Genomic DNA, 18,670 nt, shown 5'->3' with positions numbered 1-18,670 from the left:
TCATATACATTGGGCCTTATTATGACTGTGCCGGTCCAGTAACAACGGTGCCGGTAAGCCTACCTGCCGGGTCAGACATGCCGGGCATGATGCCACCCGCTCTCAGAGTTCTCACTGAAGCACCGGCACTGTTGTTAACGGTGCTGGTGCTCCCGTATCCAAATTCCCATGGAGTCCTGTAGTACTCCATGGGAATGGGACTAACAAAATTACCTGTGCCTGACTTCATGGCCACTGGACTTGAAATAGCCAGGTGGCACTGGGAAGTCAGGGGCCGGTAATTAATTACCGGTCCGGCAGCTACTTGCCGGTTTTACTTGCACGGCTTCCGCCAAACCCATAAGGAGGCCCATTGCTTTCTTATATAAGGTGGTCCTTACGGAGGGCCTGTATGGTAAACTCCTACTGCATTGTTTTTGAAATACCCTTATAAGAATGGGAAAGGGGACACATAGCAATAAAGATGATTTTGGGAATATACACATGACCACAGTTCTTTATATTTGACAAATGTGAATGATATGAAAGGGTTGTGTGCTTGAATCACTAAACACAGAATGCACACTGGGCTAAGTGATCATTTAAGTGTTCACAAAACTCACCATGTTAATAAAGTATGTGTAACGATGAACCATGTATGCTGATTCGGGTGGCACCTGACAACACTGATGCTCTGCTATGCACCGAGGCAGATGCTCTAGTTCTGAAGGCAAGTGACGGTTGATTGTGTGGGGAGGGGTGCTAAATGTGTGCTCCGGCTTAGCAGCAGGGGCATGCATACCCCTGGAGCACTCTCTAGGGGCAGTCGAGGAGGACCTACCTATGGCCTCACACTGTTGCAAACTATGGCCTTTTGTCATAGATGCTACAAAAGTGGCTGCTTGGCCTATGCACGAGAAGGAAGCACAACCACATTGTATCACTGGGATGGTCATACCTTACACCGACTTGCTGCTTGGTCTGAAAACATAGGCACACAATGGTCGTGATTGCTGGCCAGTCGGAATTGCACTCTCTCAGTAAACAGTTGAGATGGCTGCTGCCCACCAAACACACTTGAACTGCGGATTCGGGTACCAATCGGATGTGATTGTTAAATCCCACAAACATCCTACCATATTGCCCATGGAATATCACCAATCACTCTTCAGATTGGGTGTTATTCAGTTGCTTCAAAGTGGCTGTATACGACAATCAGGTACAAACACACAGTACCTGCCAAGCGTCTATGATGGTAGTAGCATAAATGACCAAAAAACATTTGTACTAAAACATTTGATCAATTCTTTTTAAACTTTTTTTTTCGGTCAAATTGAATTTAATATATATATCGAGGGGTAAGGGTATACATTAGGTTGAGGGGAAGTGGGGGGCTTGTTGGGGGTCTCTTAGACCAAAAAAAGGTCAAATAAATTTTATCAAATGTGACTAGGTCAAATCTTTTAGGTCAAATGGACCCAAACCGTCTATGATTATGCAAGGCCATTGCCAATTTGGCAATGTGGAGACTAACCACTTGACATCTCCTCCATGTTACTTTCACTATTTTCAAGATCTTCAATAATGCAGGCCACCTAGAGATACAGCAAGTACCAATTATTCATGAGGCTGTGTGAACATCTATCGCAAACCCACTGCATTTGATAGGATTCTCCATGTCTCAAGTTGCATTCCAAATCCACAAGCACAGCTTTTCGATACGGTTAGTTTATTAAAGCATGTAGAAAATGATCATGAGTTATTGATTTGCAGCTTGACGTGGATAGAATTTCTATAAAATGTAAAGCGGAATGCTACATTGGACAGCTTATCAAATGGTCTGTACAGAGTTTCCAACATTGATAGACTTTATGACACAATTACTGTGATGACAGTCAACCAATGCTATTGAACATCTTAATACTAGGTTCATGAGTAGATATTCATCGGGCCGCTTACAAATTCATACCATTTTAGAGAGACTTTTGTATTTGTTGTGGAGGATGTGGATTTAGGTTGTTCTAGAAGTCCCTTGAGTACTAATCATAGACTTAAAAGATACATCAGTGAAGATTGTCATCATTCCAGTTAAGAGACTTCCAATTCAGGTGTTTCCTTTAATAACGATTCTTAAAATTCCGCGAATGAAAGATATTTTTCTAATAAATATGGAGCTATAAAATGTTCCATTCGTCAGTTTATTAACTGTACAAGCACGTGTGCGATGTACGCTATTACATGACCGTGTAACAAGCAATACGTTGGCTCTACTATGAGGCCATTGGAGACACAGATCCAGGAACACGTGAGGGACTTTAAAAGTAGTAACCAGGCCCATTGTGCATCAAACAATGTCTGGGACCAATATGAGGAAGTGTAACCGGTTCCCAGTTTTTTTGGTATTGAATTTATGAAATGTTCACCAAGAGTAGAGCGTTTAGAATAATATTTACGTAGGCATGGATGGGTCGGATTTTACGTCTTCACTGTACACAACTTTGTATACAAGTGGGGGGACTGAACTCCGATGAGGATCTGGAATGTGTCCCGGGTAATTAGCTTAGAATGTTGGCCATATAGTCATGATCTGGATACAATGTGAAGTGCAGCTGAAATATTATGGAAGTCTCTACTGAATGTGGCATGATTAATAGTCTAGAAATTGCCTTTCTATGCAGATGTTGATGCAATTAAATTAATTCTGCTTTGTAAAGATGCCCACTATGCGTCATAACAACAATTCTGTGTAAGTTTTATTTTTTCGCTAACACCTGAATTACTGTAAATGATTGATAGCACCTTTTGTTTCCCCTTGCATTTTACGTTTGAATTAATATTGTAAACATATAAGAAGCCTTTCTTTGCAGCCTCTATATATAGAGTTGTCATGCTAATAATGTATATTTCAACTTAATGATGTTGCTTAAATACATGAAAGTGTACTTATAGTGCGTACCTGCTTAAACCACCCTTTTCAGGAGTCTGCAACCTTTGGAGCTCCAGATGTTTTGAACTAAAACTCCTTTCATCCTTAGGCAGTTTAGACAATGATGAGGGATCATGGGAGTTGTAGTCCAAAACACTGTCGGTATTTATTCCTGTCCCTTACGGTCGATGCTCCTGTTTCATGGGAAATTTAAAATACCATGGCAAACTAAAATCTGCCCATGACAGCACGTGCTGTCACTCTTAACAGAAATGCAACCCTTTTCGTAGCTAACACAGAGCAGAACCTCTAAGATGGCAGGAGGTACAATGACGAGGTTACTGCGCATGACCTTCATATGCATGAAACCCAGGTTTCAGTGTCATCAATGTGCCTTGCACCGCAGGTATGTGTTGCTATCAACCACCTGTGCTCACTTCATGGTTTACTGTTCTTTTTGCTCTAGGGCGCATGTCCATTGTACCACACATCTAGGACCACAGTACGGTGCCTTCGAAGGGATGCACGGAGGCGGAGGGTGGTAGGCATTGATGAGCGAGGAGTATTGGGAATATGTGAAGGTGAACTATGAAATGTGGTTGATGGAGATAAGCAGGAGTGAGGTAGGATAAGTGAAGAGGGGGTATGAAAGGGTGGGTGGACATGGATGGGGTAGGAAATGTGGGGGTAGAGTGGGGTTGGGTAGTATGCTATAACCTACAAATTATCAGGTAAGCAGAGGTGATGAGCGTGGGTGGGTTGTTGGGGATACGCAGGTGTGCAGTAGGTTGGGAGGGCGGGTGGGGTCGGTGTGAGTTAATCAAAGTGTGGATATAAAGCAGGGTGAATTGGGAATGGGTGGCGGTAGAGTGTGTAGAGAATTAAGGTAGGGTCGGAGTAGAGGGAGTGGAGGATGGGTGAGCAGAGTTAAATATGGGTGTGGAAGAGTGGTGGGGTTGAGTGGTGTGGGGCAGTGATGGACCCATTCAGGGGAAAATTGTGTGATGGGGGAAAACTGGGAACGAGAATTAAAGTGTTGCAGGTCAGTACAGTGGGGGGATGGTGTTAGAGTGGGACTAATTAGAGTGGGGGTTTAGATGTGTGGTGTTGAGGTGTGAAGTGGTGCTGTGGAGTGGTGCAGAGTTGTGGTGTTGTGTGGAGTGGTGAAATGGGGGTGTAGTGGTGTGGAATGATGGGGTTGCTTGATGTGTCAAGTGGTGGTGTGGTGTGGCATTGTGAAGTGGTGGTGGTGTGATTGGTGGTAGGTTTGTGCTATGGAGCGGGGTGGCTTGTTGGTGCGCAGCGGTGCTGATTGATGTTTAGTGTATTCAGTCATCCTGTGGGCTGCTTATGGACATCCCATTGTAAAGTCGCCCCGCATAATCTCTTACAGCAAAGCCTGGTCTTCCCCCCTTGTGTGGATTGCCCACAAGTATCAGTGAACCATTTGACAGGATGCTTTCTTTCAACTCTGCCAATGTGCAAGTTACAGGTCGGGGTTTGAATCTTTGCTATTGTACAGTCATTATTAAAAGAAATAACAGAAATCATATGGTTAAAGAACTATTGAGATACAGACCTTCAATTTGCAGTTGTATAGTTTACACGTCCGGTTTGTCGGCATCTGAGTTGGCCTGGTTGCACTTTTCAGCAGGCATGTGAGCATAGGTTTCAGGGTTCCAGTGGCAGCTCTTCTCCCCAGGTTTGCTGGTCTGTGTTGCGTGGTGCTGGAGTGAATAGTGACTGCGTGAATGGTTTTGTTTTGGACCAGACTCCCAATGTGATAGGTGTGTTCCCTATTGAACATGGCCGCAAAGCTTCCCATGCATCATGGTTTATGTTCCCAAACGAAGATGCCTGCTGCCTAATACGTTTTTTCCTTGTATTTGGTGACGTGGCTGGGTTGCATCCCGATCCGTCATGGCTGTTAGGTAGCGTATCATTGTTGTGCGCAAGAGCACGCCTCGTTCCAGCTCACGCATGCGGGTTGTTAATAAACGAGGACCGGACACGGCAGTTTCCGCCGGGACCCCATACAGATCAGACGTGTCCGCGTACCTCTGTGCTGAATGCGTGTGAGCGTCCTTACTGTCAGGTGGTTTCCGACCTCTGTTTAGGTAATCCGGTCTTGACCGTCTTTCAGTGACCGTCTTCCGTGGTCTATTATGTGCTGTGAGTGCCATGAACTGCAAGCTTTCACCAAGCACGACAAAACCTGCGTTAATCAAACGAAAAAATGTACCACCTTCTCTGTGATGCCAGTTCGCCAATATATTTGAGTCATCATTTCAATTTATGTCCGTTATTTAATATGCATATGTTAGTTCATTTGCAATACTTGCCTTCACAATCGTGCTGAAAAGAAACTGGGGTTGGGTCAAATAATAAGAAAACGATTAAATGCACAAACAAATATTCAATATCAACAAAACTGCTGTTTGCAGTTAGTAGCAGATTTAATTCTCTAAATCAGGGCCTTACAACCTTTGGCTTGCTATATGGTTTGCACTGCAGCTCCCAATGACCAGGCACATCCGCGCCAATGGTGAGGTATTCACAGCCTTGCCCCAAATCCTCTAAAATTCCTGAAATCCCTAAAGGCCCTGCTCTTTGGATATTATTTGCTGCAGCCATGCATGCACCTTCTGTAGGGCAGACACATTGGCCCACGTCGTTATTACTCAGCACTTTGACACCCCTCCATTACTCTACCCCTGCGACCTGGCTTGTTAGTTAGCTGATGTTCCAGACTGTCTAGGTGTTGTAGATGTTGCCCACAATAATGCCTAGCTTATGATGGCTGGAATTCCCTGCACCCTTCATGGTTTCCAATGCTTTAATTCCTTTGCACTTTTTCCTGTTTCTATACCCTCCCTGCCTCCTAACCCCACTCCTTTCCTCTAAATGCTCCAAAGTGTTTACCCGAACTGTAGATCTCTATACAGCACCAAGTAAATACATTAAAAAAAGAACAATAGTTGCTGCTATATTTTCAGGCCAATCTAGGAGTTCCACCGGAAGAAAAAGCCTGCAGGCGTCTTGTTGCTGTGCACCCTATATCATATATCCCATCCACCTCGATATGTGAGGGCAAGAAGCGGATGTACATGTTGTTACCTGCGTGGATGAAGGTACACTGAACAGTGTCTGCATCCATTGGTTGGTTTTGGGATGCTGTACGTGCTGGGCCATTTCTGAGGCCGTAACGTGCCACAGAAACAATAAAATAAATAAATGCAATCAAGTTGGGTTAAAGAGACTTCCAAAGCCTCTTAAAGGCCATGAAAGGACCCTCTAGAGAGTATTAGATTGCACAAGGTAGGCATTCATAAACTGCCCTTTACCATACGTCCTCATAATTCTCTAGTGTATCCCCATCTAGTATTAGGGACTTTTCTGGATGTGTGTGGTTCTGTGATTCTTGTGCACGCCTGGAGCAGAAAAAGCTTGACCGCAATGTGCAGGTGGAGAAAACCGTCATAAATTCAAGCCGAGAAGGTGCGGGCCTCCGCCTCGCATTTTAGAAACCAACTGGTTGCCCGAGGCCGCTTGCAGGAACATCAAGGGCCTGCCAACAATGAAAATATTATTTTAATATTTTGCACACTGCACTGCCTTCTGTCTTCTCCTGACAGCCTCATCTAACGATCGCCGCGGGCAACCTCGCTCTCGGAGGCCATCTCAAAAGATGATGCAGGGGGCAATTAAAGATCTGGATGAGCGGAACCTCGAGATTTGTTTTTCAAAACAGAAAGCATTGCAGTAAATTGGAGGTGCTGCAGCGAATGGACCATCACGGCTCACATGATGCCTCTTCCACACTGGCCGGTCCGCTGTGTGCCCACGTCTTCCGATCTTTCTTCTCTATAGACCCGGTGGATGGATCAGGTCTAAAAGGAGGCACCTTTGCAGTAGGACAGTGGCCTTCGGAAACTCGATTATACCAGTGGTAGAATTGAACCAAAAAAAGAAGTGGAACAGTGACCCCGGTGGTGGATAGATTAGGCAGGAAGGGGGCAACGACCAACACATGTTTTAAGGGTTTCAGCCATGCTGGTTGACAGACAATTGAGTTATGATATGATATGATATGGCATTTATAACGCGCCTATACACAAGTGTTTCAAGGCGCGACGAGGCAGGGAGGGGGGAACAAAGGGAGACAGACAACGATCCTACTAGGCCAAGTATCATTCAGATCGCGCAGGTGCAAGGGAGGGGGAAGGGGGAAAGTGCTCGGCGGGAGGGACAGTACAGTACATGGGCCTAGAATAATAACAATAAGTAAAAGTAAAGGGCAGCAGGAGGCAAGGGCAAAGATTGAAACAGATTTCAGTTTAGAAGTGACTGGTATTGGGTGGTAAAGCGGAGAAGTGTACTTTAACTTCAGAAAGAGCATTTGGTTGCAAAAAGCAGTGCAACTATTGAAAGTAAAACATGAATTTAGTGAAACTCCGCTCCCATCCGTTCTCACTCACTTCCACCACTGGATTATATTGATCTTTCACGTCTACCCAGTCTCTGGTTGAGTTCTGCTATTGACCCCAACTCACTCTGGTGTTCTTATAGCACTCTCTATGGTGGTGGCTGCTCGTCCTACTCAAAGCATTACAGTGTGGGGAGAATGTGGTAGACTGAAGGCATGGGTCTTGAAAGCCACCCAGGATGGACACGAGCAATGTTGAAGAACACAAATGAAGGGGAAATAGAGGGAGACACTAAACAGGTCCATTAGGGACAGACCAGGAACAATGACAAGCCGCCTGCATGGTGACTCTGTGTGATGTTTGGACACCTTCATGAATGGCAGCAGTCTCTGCTCATTCTTGTTTCAATTCTGGTTGTGTTCTATGCATTTAGCTGGTTTCAGTTCTGGCTGTGTTATGAAAACGTGCTGTGCCATCTGTGCATGCACCCCCTGCTGTATGCTTGTGATGCTTGTTTGCCTGCCTGTTGCACTTTGCCCCCCCCCCTGCTGTATGCCTGTGATGTCTGTTTGCCTGCCTTTTGTATTAGGCTCCCCCCGCTGTATGCCTGTGATGTCTGTTTGCCACCTGTTGTATTATGCCCCCTGTGCTGTATGCTTGTGATGTCTGTTTGCCTGCCTGTTGTATTATGCTCCGCCCCTGCTGTATGCTTGTAATGTCTGTTCCCTGCCTTTTGTATTAGGCTACCCCCCACCCCCGCTGTATGCCTGTGATGTCTGTTTGCATGCCTGTTGTATTATGCCCACAGTGCTGTATGCTTGTGATGCCTGTTTCCTGCCTTTTGTATTACGCTCCCCCTGCTGTATGCCTGTGATGTCTGTTTGCCTGCCCGTTGTATTATGCTCTGCCCCTGCTGTAAGCTTGTGATGTCTGTTTCCTGCCTGTTGTATTACACTCCCCACCCTGCTGCATGCCTGTGATTTCTGTTTCCTTCCTGTTGTTTTTTGCTCCCCCTGCGTTATGCTTGTGATGCTTGTTTGCCTGCCTGTTGCACTTCGCTCACCCAGTTCCTCTGTGTGCCTCTTCTTCTCTTTCACCACTCTCACTGGTTCTCAGTCTTCTCTCCCTATCTTTTCCCTCTCCCCTCTCCTCCCTGCGCTTACTATACTCTCTGCGCTTACTCTATCCGAAAATGTCATTAGACCTACTTCGATAGTAGCTTGTTTGTTTTCCTCCCCCTCCCTCTTTGTTTGTTACTGCCCCCTCCCACACCAGCACTATCTGAAATGTCGTCAGGCCTAGTACGACAGTCGCTTGTCTGTTTTGATCTCCCACCCCCCTCCTCCCCTCCTCATCTTTGTCGTAGCTCTTGCACTATCTGAAATGTGGCCAGGCCTAGCATGATAGTTAATTTCACATTCTTAATGTCTCAAGGCCTTGTAAGAATGTCATTGTATTTTCCCTTGCCTCGAAGCGCTTTGAAACACATTGTGTATAGGCGCTATACAATTAAACTATCAATCAATAAATCAATTCTGGACTGCGCTATCAGCTCCACCCATAGTGCAATGTTTAACACGTATTTCCCCAATCCTTGCATAGGTTTCTATGACTTGCCATGGTTCATCTTGCCAGCTATTGCCAGTAAATGTCCAGGCACTGCCATCACTTGCCAGCATTAGCCTTTTACGAAAGGTCAGTGCCTCCATCTTCCACGCATCGCCATTAAAAAGCAAGCATTGGCCAAGCTGATAGGGTCAAACTTTTCTCTAAAACCGACAGAGTACAAAGAAGCGTGCCCTCTACATATGCAGAGACAGATGAAGTGGATTCCCCAGTGCGTGTTGTTCTAGGTTTGCCCAGGTGGGGAACTCCCAATGCTTGTACTTATTAATGTCTTACATGATCCTGAGCTTCCTATTTGCTCTGCAACTTTCTTTGCATTTCTATGAACAGCAACTATTTTGCTTCCTGCACACATTTGCCAGGTCTAATTTGCATACATACAAGCCCCTGTTGTTTTGATTAGACACTGTTGCTTTCTTCCTGTGAATCATTTTTATATTTTCAAGGAGGATGGATTGCAAAGGTTTGCGTGCAGGGAGTTGAATGAATGGACAGTTCTTGAGTGTAACCCTTACTTAGACATTTTCCAGGAATAGTACTATAAATACACACCCGCTCAGAACACTTTAGAATCACTGCTTGTGTTTGGCACACATATGAGAAATATTACAAGCTTATTTAGAAAACAAAAAAAATGCACCGATATTTGGCCAAGCATCATCGATTGCACCATTCGTGCACAAGTGTTTTTTTTTTCTTTTTTCTGGAAGGCTTTTTATAGTGACTGCAACTTGATATTTGTCCTGAAAACGTTTATTTAAATACATACAAAATATTTATTTTGAGGCATAGCTATTAACGTTATTGCTCTACTGTTAATTTAACATTTGTATTATTGAAATTGTAGCAATTCCTAAGAAAAACATAGATTTTCATGAAAACATAATACAAATATTAAACAATGTAGGTTGCAAAAGAGTACTTGAGGCCTATGGACAGCAGAAATAATTGCTTTTGATGTGACCCCCAAACCTCGATTTTACCAATGGAAGTAGCCCTCTGCAATTGAGAATCTGCTCTTGTCAGTTTCCAGACAGCAGAAAGGTTGTGTGGGAGGGGGAGGGTAGGGGATTCGTAAGAACGGTCTAGCTGCTCGCGTAATGGTTCTCCTGCTCTCGCATACTCTCCAGACTAACTCTCAGCACCCATCCACTACGCTTACATGTTATTTTAACGAATTACATTACAGAGAATGCTGCAATAACAAAAATGTTGTAACAAAAAATATAGTTTTTTAAAAATATTTTTCATTTTAGGGGGGTACCCCTCAAAACCCACGTTTCCCTACACGTTTAAACACCCCCCAAATGTCCCTCACCCGTATTAACCCCTTTCCCCACGCAATATACATTTTAAACAAAAAATGTGATGTTTGTTTGTTACAGCATTTCCGCTATTACAGCATTCTCTGTAATTTAATTTGTTAAAGTCACTGCATGTCCTCCACAAGACACATGGCCAGACACCTCTGCCATTAAAATGCAGCTATCCCCACGATATACATCCGGTCTAGCTGCACCCAGTAGTTCTCCTGCTCTCGCATCCTCTCCATACTACCTCTCTACACCCATCCACATGCCTACTCGACATGGGTGACTAGCAGGGACTTGGCCACCCCTACCTACCTCGTATTGGCTAAAAGGCACACACGCATTCTAAAATTCTCTGACAAATTTCCCATACCTGGACTTATGGTGTTCAACCTGCAGCGCATTGGGGCCAAACCAATGGTGAAAGGCGCTATACAAATGCCAATTACATTACATTAGGTGCATTCTGAAGTGAGAGCAGGGGCAAATGAAGTGACAACAACCTTCCGCTGTGCAATGGTGGGCGAGGCTGAAGCTCCACACAGGAAGGCGGGCTGTGAACATTGTTTTGTAATCCTTGTAATGCTTCATAATAGAACATCCAATCCCACAATACACTGTTTGCCTAAGATCACACAGCATGAAAAAATACATTCGATTGCCAGTGGTAGTGGATTCAGTTAATCACTTTGGTTGCACCATCAGTGCTCTGGACGCACTGTTTGCCCAAGATCACAAGGCATGACTATAATGAATTCCTCCATGCCCAGCAGTGATTTCTGTGCTGATTGTTTTTTCCCCATGTCTGGAACACATTTCAGAATATACTGTTAACCAAAGAGCACTTAACAATAAGGTGCTGTTCTAACGTTTGGTACAGCACATTTAAAGCACTGTTAGTAATGGGTTAACCTCAATAGTACTTCCAACTTCGGGAGACCACTCATTCAGCACTTCCACAATTCGTGCCTATAATCCCCAGGTCACACACAGACCAGAGCAGTGAGTGACCACTTCAAATGTACCAGCTGATCATATGGGGATCAGCTTTGCCCAAAACATTGTCAGAGTCAAGAAGAGAGGAGGGCATGGCATTGTGACCGTGAGTAATGGGGCAGTAGGGAAAGGGACTGCAGATTTTCCTAAATACATTTTATGGGCAAAGTGTGTCCAGCGAAACATGGTTAAAGGGAACTTATAATTAGGACCCATGCCACAGCTAAAACCTGGCACATACACAATTAAACCACGCTATGCGACCAACTGCATTAGAATACTGGGGCATGACGAACCCACAAGTTCTGTTTAGCCAGGGGTGCGTTGTTCTCACACTGTGCCCCTCATATACATGTTATAGGTTTTAATAGTGTGTATGCTGTGTTTTACGTGCAAGTTTCCAATTTCATTTCCCCCCAGTATGCACACATTGGAAATTCCATTATGATATAATTTGCATATTAGGGGGCGAAGTTACTATGAGTTATTTTGATCCAACCTTGACTTAAACCCGGAGAGGGAAAGTTCATTGTCTAGAAAGTTGCAGTAAGCAACTCTGACCTAACCCCAACCTACTACATGGTAATTACTAGGAGTAAGTCAGATGTAAGACAGACTCATAGTTGGTTATTAAATTAGTGCAATACAGTCGAGGGTAAGTCAGAGTAAATTCTTTGCTATTTGGCCCCTAATATCTCAGACTGTCAAGGTTGACATGGTTGTCCACCTCTGACATTGAGACTGAGCGCCAACTTGAACTTTCCATTAAAATGCATTGGACTGTATGAAAGTCTTGGAGGACCGCAGCAGGAACATTATATTTCCCCTAAAAGTGAGGTTCTCATTCTCGTATTTAATGACAGACATGCAACTCACTGCAGTTTTCCATTGTGCTCGACATAGCAGACACTAAAGATTCTATATGGATGAAATGTGCTTACTATGAATTGACGTGTTTCATAATACTGTAGCGATGTACACCGTTACCACTGCATTATCACCATTTTTTCCACACCAGCGAACTCCTAATGAGGCCTATAGTGCTTCAGTAGGTGTTACTTATCACGTTCCCAGAACATTCTGTTATCACGCACTGCAGCAGTACACCCCTAATATCACCAATGCCTGTTAGCACGCTGTGCAGTCTTAGTCCCGAAGTATACATTCGTTGGAAGTTTCTATATCAACGAGTCAGAGTTTTACCTGGGCGTGTGCACCATGACTTCTTTCTGGAATGCAGCTGGTTGTCAACGCATTAAATATGCAGCAGTCAAAACGTTGAAGTGGGAGAATGGAAGACCAGGCTCCCGTCCTTCACCTCTCGCGCTTGGCCTAAAGGGTCACGACCCAGACACCCGCCACGAGAAGAGTTTGTCCATTTACCAGACGACCAGATACCCTGGAACAGGAACATACGGATGTGTCCATCTGCCTGCCCAGCAGCCCGCACTGGCCATGCCGACATCTGCAGCACGGACCAACTAGACTAAAATCTACACGTCGTTAGAGATGCCATGACGACCTAGACAACGGTAAGCACACCTGTGCAAATATACACACTGGACATTCCCGCACCAAACTACACGAAGAATATACTCAGTGCTATAACGTAGGCGACAGGCATACTCATGGACGTGCATCTTTATTATTTTTTACATAGGCTTTCAGAATGCAGAAACGCAAGACGTGTCATGAACTTATCTACAAAGCTTGCTCACGCTTCTCTTAAAACCAGTTACCACCATGAGAAATATAATGAAGACACGATACTGGTCATGGAACTATATGGTACTGTAACCTAAAGCACCTGTGCACCAGACGGACCCACTTATACACCAGGCCTAAGTAGGCCTCAAGCAAGAGCTCCCGTGGACATTAACAAAACAAGAGTCAGGTTGCTGATCCTGCATTCCAAGAACAAATCATCAAGGGCACGATGTTGCAACCTCGCACTCCGCGCACCAACGTTAAAATCACACCTGCAAATTAAACCAGACACACAGTGGAAAAACAATATTAATTGTGCAGAATTCTGCCTCAAACACGGTCCCATCTCACGTGACCAAGCCGAACCTGACGAGATGCCAAGCCCAGGAGAAAAGAGGCGTCTGGATCCCTCGCTACGAGACACAAGCAGATACACTTGAAAGGCACAATGGACATTTGCGACGGTGGGAGCGGTCAGCCACCAGCTATGAATAAATTCTCACATTGTCTGCACGTACCCATAGTGAAACATTGTTGCAAATTGCAGGTGCACCGAGAGCTGGGAACAGCGGTGGTCCCAGGCTGGGAAGCTCACGGGCGCACCAATCAGAACATGGGGCTATTATCACTGACGCCAGTAATATTAACCAATCCTTAGGAGTCTTCATGTAACAATTCTCATGTATCTAATTGTACGGACAACCCAGATATATCACCTGACTAACCCTCGACCACTAACATTGTTCTCTATCCGTGTGCTATACTAACCCTACCACTCGAGCAACCAATTAAGAGTGGCGATAGGTTTTTTGTTAACTTTCTAAAGTGATGCAAGTAACGCGTCATAATACAGTAAAAAGGGCCTGCGAGCCCCACGGTTGTGTGTGTGTCAGGACGGACGCGTACGCTCCTTGACCCATCCCTGCCGTTTTTGTCTAATAAACAGCAGAGTCGCCTTGCTTCTTGCGTGTGTCTCATACTCTATCTCATCTGGGATATACGGGAGGAGTTGGGGCCTCCCTGCCCGGAGGTCTGCGGACGGCCCGGCCGACCCCGGCAGAATTTCCCCCCGACAAGTTGGAGGCACTGCTGAGATCTGTTTAAGATCCACCTTTTTATTTTTACTTTTTCCAGGCACTCCCGTTGCGAGGAGGCCCGGCGGCGCGGCCCCCTCTGCCGTTGCCCCTTTCTGAGGACTACAGGACCATCGCGGAGCTGCGAGAAGACTGGACAGCGCAATCCGGATATTGGCCCTCGGGAGCCGGTTGAGAAGTATCGTGCCCGCGGTCGGCGAGTGTCCAGACGTGGTCCAGACGAGGGGAGGTGGCGAGCCGCTTGGAGGGGTGCACGCAGTCGAGCGGCCCTGCATCGAGAGAACTTGGTGAGCATGACACGCACAACAAGCAATGCGAAATTGTGAGGGAGGGGGGAGGAAGTAAATAAGAGAGAGGGAGGTGTTGTACAGGTGAGCGGCGACGGGTTGACAACTCAGTGTTGGCAATGGAATGAATGGTAGTAAAACGAGTGCGAGAGCAATCGGCTACGTCACGCGAAAGAGGGGGGCGGAGCACGAAAAGATCACGTGCAGCCGCTCGTAGAGATTGATTGGCCTAGGTCGCGACCACGTGTAAGGGTGGGTGTGTGTGTGTGGTTTCCTACGATTTGGCATTTATTGATCAATGAGTAGATGAGGATCCCTATTGTTCGAGCAAGAAACTCGATAGGTAGATGACGTTTCCCTGTAGACGGTAGCTAGCTAGTTGCCCAATACGGAAGATAATTGGCTGGTTAAGCCCTCCTGTCGAGGGGCGTATCACACGCGAGGCGATGCAGCGTGTGCAGTCCGATTATATTATTGATTTGATTACCTTGTTCCAGGAGTGACAGGAAGACAGCTGTAGGGTTAACGGGGGTAGATTGCAAGTGTATTTTGAACTTAAAGAACATATGAAGAACTTGCCAGTAGCTCGAAGAGATCGGTGACGTCACCAGTAGGGCTTTAATAGGATATTACGAGCACAAGGCACCTTGGTTTTGAGAGTGGTGGGGAAGAGAAATATAGTAAGGGAGTGGACACGGAGATAAACGGTAAGCGAGTTGATCGGGGAAAGGAGAAGAGGGGAGGGGCGTGGCTGCACTCGGAGAACGCCAGCCACGGCAAGTGTAAAAGGGGGAGGAGAACGTGGAAACAGGACGACTGTATAAGAGCGTCATAAGGGGTACGCAGCCGCAGGGGGCTGCGTGCGCTTCGGCCGCAGGGGGCCGTGAGGGTGTTGTATAAAGAAAGAAAGACAGAAGGGAATATACAAATGTAAAACCCCATGTATATTGTTTTTTTTTGTGTAATTTTATTAAGGGATTGTCGTAAGTCCCCAAACTTACGGGGCCAGGTAAACAATATAAGGTTGTATATTGTAAACTGCTAGTGAGATAAACTGCTACCAGATAGGGGAAGGGTAACAAGTGGAGCGCTACTATGTCATACGGGACAGGGTCGGGAGGGTGGGGGAACACCCTCACTACCCCACTACAACACATATGCACCACACTGCCACCCCATAGGGAGAAACTAATTAAGTACAGCATAGAATGGACCCAGGGGACGGATAACAAAATGTTAACACCATGGCCGCCTAATGGTAGCTTCGATCCATATGCCCAACATTCACTGCTAAACCATCTGCACAATACATACAAGGGGAAGAAGTTGGCAAGCCATGTGGAGGTGTTTAACTTATGGAGGATGTTCCAGGGGTCCCGACCAGGACCAAATGGAATGTTCACTATGGGGGAAACACCGGAAGAAAAAGAGATTAAGAAGGAAGGAGAGGATGGGAAAAAGGGGAGTGAAAGCACAAAGAACATGGGGTACGGAGGAGAGGGAGGAGAAAAGGTTGATAAATTAGATGACATAAAAAAGGAACCAGACAACGAGATACCCATAACACGGGAGTGAAAACAGAGGGAGGGGGGTTGTACCCTTTGAGAGAATTAGGAGAAATAGAAGGACAGCTAAGGGCGGCTGAAGGATACTCAAACCTGGCATACAGCCCTCCACCATATGTGGCTCATAGGAAGATGCCAGTGGGGGAGGGGAGGATTGGAGAAGAGCAGACTGTAGAGATAGGAAATGATGAGTGGGTAGCTGCACAGATATTATTAAAATTACGAGGTTCACTAACTGGGGAAGAGAGGGAGGTAGTAAAGAGAACAGACGAGGATAATGACAGAGAGAGTGAAATGAGGGGGGAGGAGCTATTACGGCAAAAGGAAGAGATTTTGGAGGAAAGATTAGCAAAGCTAAGGGAAGAGCAGAATGAATTGACCAAACAGCTCGAGAGGGAGGAAAGAGAGAGAGCGAGGAAAAGAAAAGAAGGCAAGAACGAATTGGAAAAATTAAGGGAACGAAATGAGGAGCAAAGGAGAGAAGCTGAAAGGGTAAAAGCAGCAGTAGACAGGGTATCAAGAGTAGTGCTGAGAGAGAAGAAGAGGGAAGAAGAAGAAAAAGAAAAGGAAATGGCAATATGGAAGAGGAGGTTACTATCAGAGACAGCTAAGAAATATGAAGAGGGGAAGGTAATAGAGAGTATAGTAGAAAGAGAAAGGGTGAAATGGGAAAGGAAGAAAGAGGATGAAAGGATATTGGAACAGATGAGCAATGAAGTGATGGAGGAATTGAAAAGGAAAAGGGAGGAAATTAGTAGGGAGATGGAGGAGAGAAGTGGAGGAAGGGAAGAGAGGAGTAGGGAGAGTGAAAGATGGGGGGATGTATATAGAAGCAGAGAAGTAGCGACAACATCAGCACTAGGGGGAGAAGTTGGTAACGGAGAAAAAGGAGAAATAGACCTAATAGACTTACAAACAGTAACAATAAAAGGGAAAAAGACAGAGTGGGGGATGCCATTTATGAATGATTTTTGTAGTGAGGAGGAAGAAGGAGTGGAGAGGGAAGGAAGAAAAAGCGAAAGGGAAAGCTTAGATAAGCTATACCTCACTCGAACCAACATAGACTCACCATGGATCAGTAGGAGAAAGGGGGAGATGGAGAGAAGTGAGGAGGGAGAGCAAGGACTAATGGAAAGACAAACCCATGAAACCCCACCATCCCCATCCCCATCACGCCCTCCCCAATCGCGCCCCACATGCTCAACCACCTCACGCTCGCTGCGCAGAATACTGCTCACGCCCTTCATGGACGAACTGACACCCTATGCATGTCGGCTTAGAGACCTCCCTAGTCGCAGGCAGGACAGACTAATAAACATGCCAGGAAATGACGAAAGGAGGGGAAAGGATGGAGAAGACGGAGTTAAGGGCAGGGGTAATAAGGACGAAATTGATGAGGTAAAAGAAACGGAAGTAGAGGAGGGGTGTGAGGACTCGATATTATGGAACGTAAAGGGTGACACAAGACACAACTTAATGCCACTGTTGGAGAGAGGAGGGGTTAGACCACAGTATGTCCCTTGGAAGCATACGGATAAAGAAAATATAAAATGTAGGCTTCCATCACTAAGTGGAGGCGCGGGTAAGTGGATATATGAAATGGAGAAACACACCGCAGGACAGAAACTAGCAGTAGGAGATGTAAAGGGCTTGTTAATATCAATATTAGGGGATAGAGCGGATGACATTTGGAAGAGAGCGGGATTCCATGGGGTAACAATAACAAACACATCGCATGATGGGGCACCATTTGCGAACTGCAGACATGCACTGTGGCAGGCATTAAGAGTACAGTACCCAGACACATCAGACATAGGAGCAATTACCTCCCGTAAGATGCGTGAGAATGAGGATCCTGTTGATTATATCCATGATATACAAGAGAAGTGGCGCATGGAAACTAGAGAACAATGGGATAAAACACCAGCAATATTTTATCATATACTGGTACAAGGGCTCCCAGAAGGAGTTCAGAAACAACTAAAGAAAGTAGTGGGAATGGAAGCAAAACCATGGCCAGAAATACAACTGATCATAGTACATCACTGTAGGACGTGGCAAGGAAAAATGAAACAAAAGGAAGAGGACAGGAAAACAGAAGAGGCTAAATTAGTGCAGAAAAAACTTACTAAATGCACAATGGAAGGGGCACTAATAACTACGCCCACACCAATGACCCAAAGCCCCACACAAGTAGTGGCTGCACAAGATCCCGCTCAAATAGCACCTTCACAGACTATAACACAACAAGTGCCGCCACTGCAATTACACGCACCAAACATGGGAGGAGGGTACCCAATGAAAGGAGCTGGGTATTATAATTATAACAGGGGGAGAGGAGGATTTATGAGAGGGAGGGGATACGGATATAACACCCAACAGCAGGTGGGAGGACTTAGGAATTCCTACCCCACAGGGCAACCAGTGTACCAGGACAACACAGGGAGCTTCCCATGGCAAAGCAGGGAACCACCCGTGTGTTGGAGTTGTGGATTATTAGGACACATGTCACGCACGTGTAGGGTCAGGCCAGGAACACCAGCATGGAATGAACAGGTACAACCTAGGACCTCACAAGAACAACAGGGTATACAACAACAGCAGACGTTGCAACAAGGAAGTGAACCACAACAACAAATAACACAACAACAGCCACAAACATATTCACTGCCACAACAACAAGTAGCGATATCACAACAACCCCAAACGCAACAAACACAATTGGGTAAGGTGACGGTCTTGGGACACAACCC

Source organism: Ambystoma mexicanum, chromosome 4q (assembly GCF_040938575.1).
Source record: "Ambystoma mexicanum isolate Mex_15411 chromosome 4q, UKY_AmexF1_1, whole genome shotgun sequence".
Taxonomy (NCBI): Eukaryota; Metazoa; Chordata; class Amphibia; order Caudata; family Ambystomatidae; genus Ambystoma; species Ambystoma mexicanum.
This window is presented reverse-complemented; position numbering follows the sequence as displayed.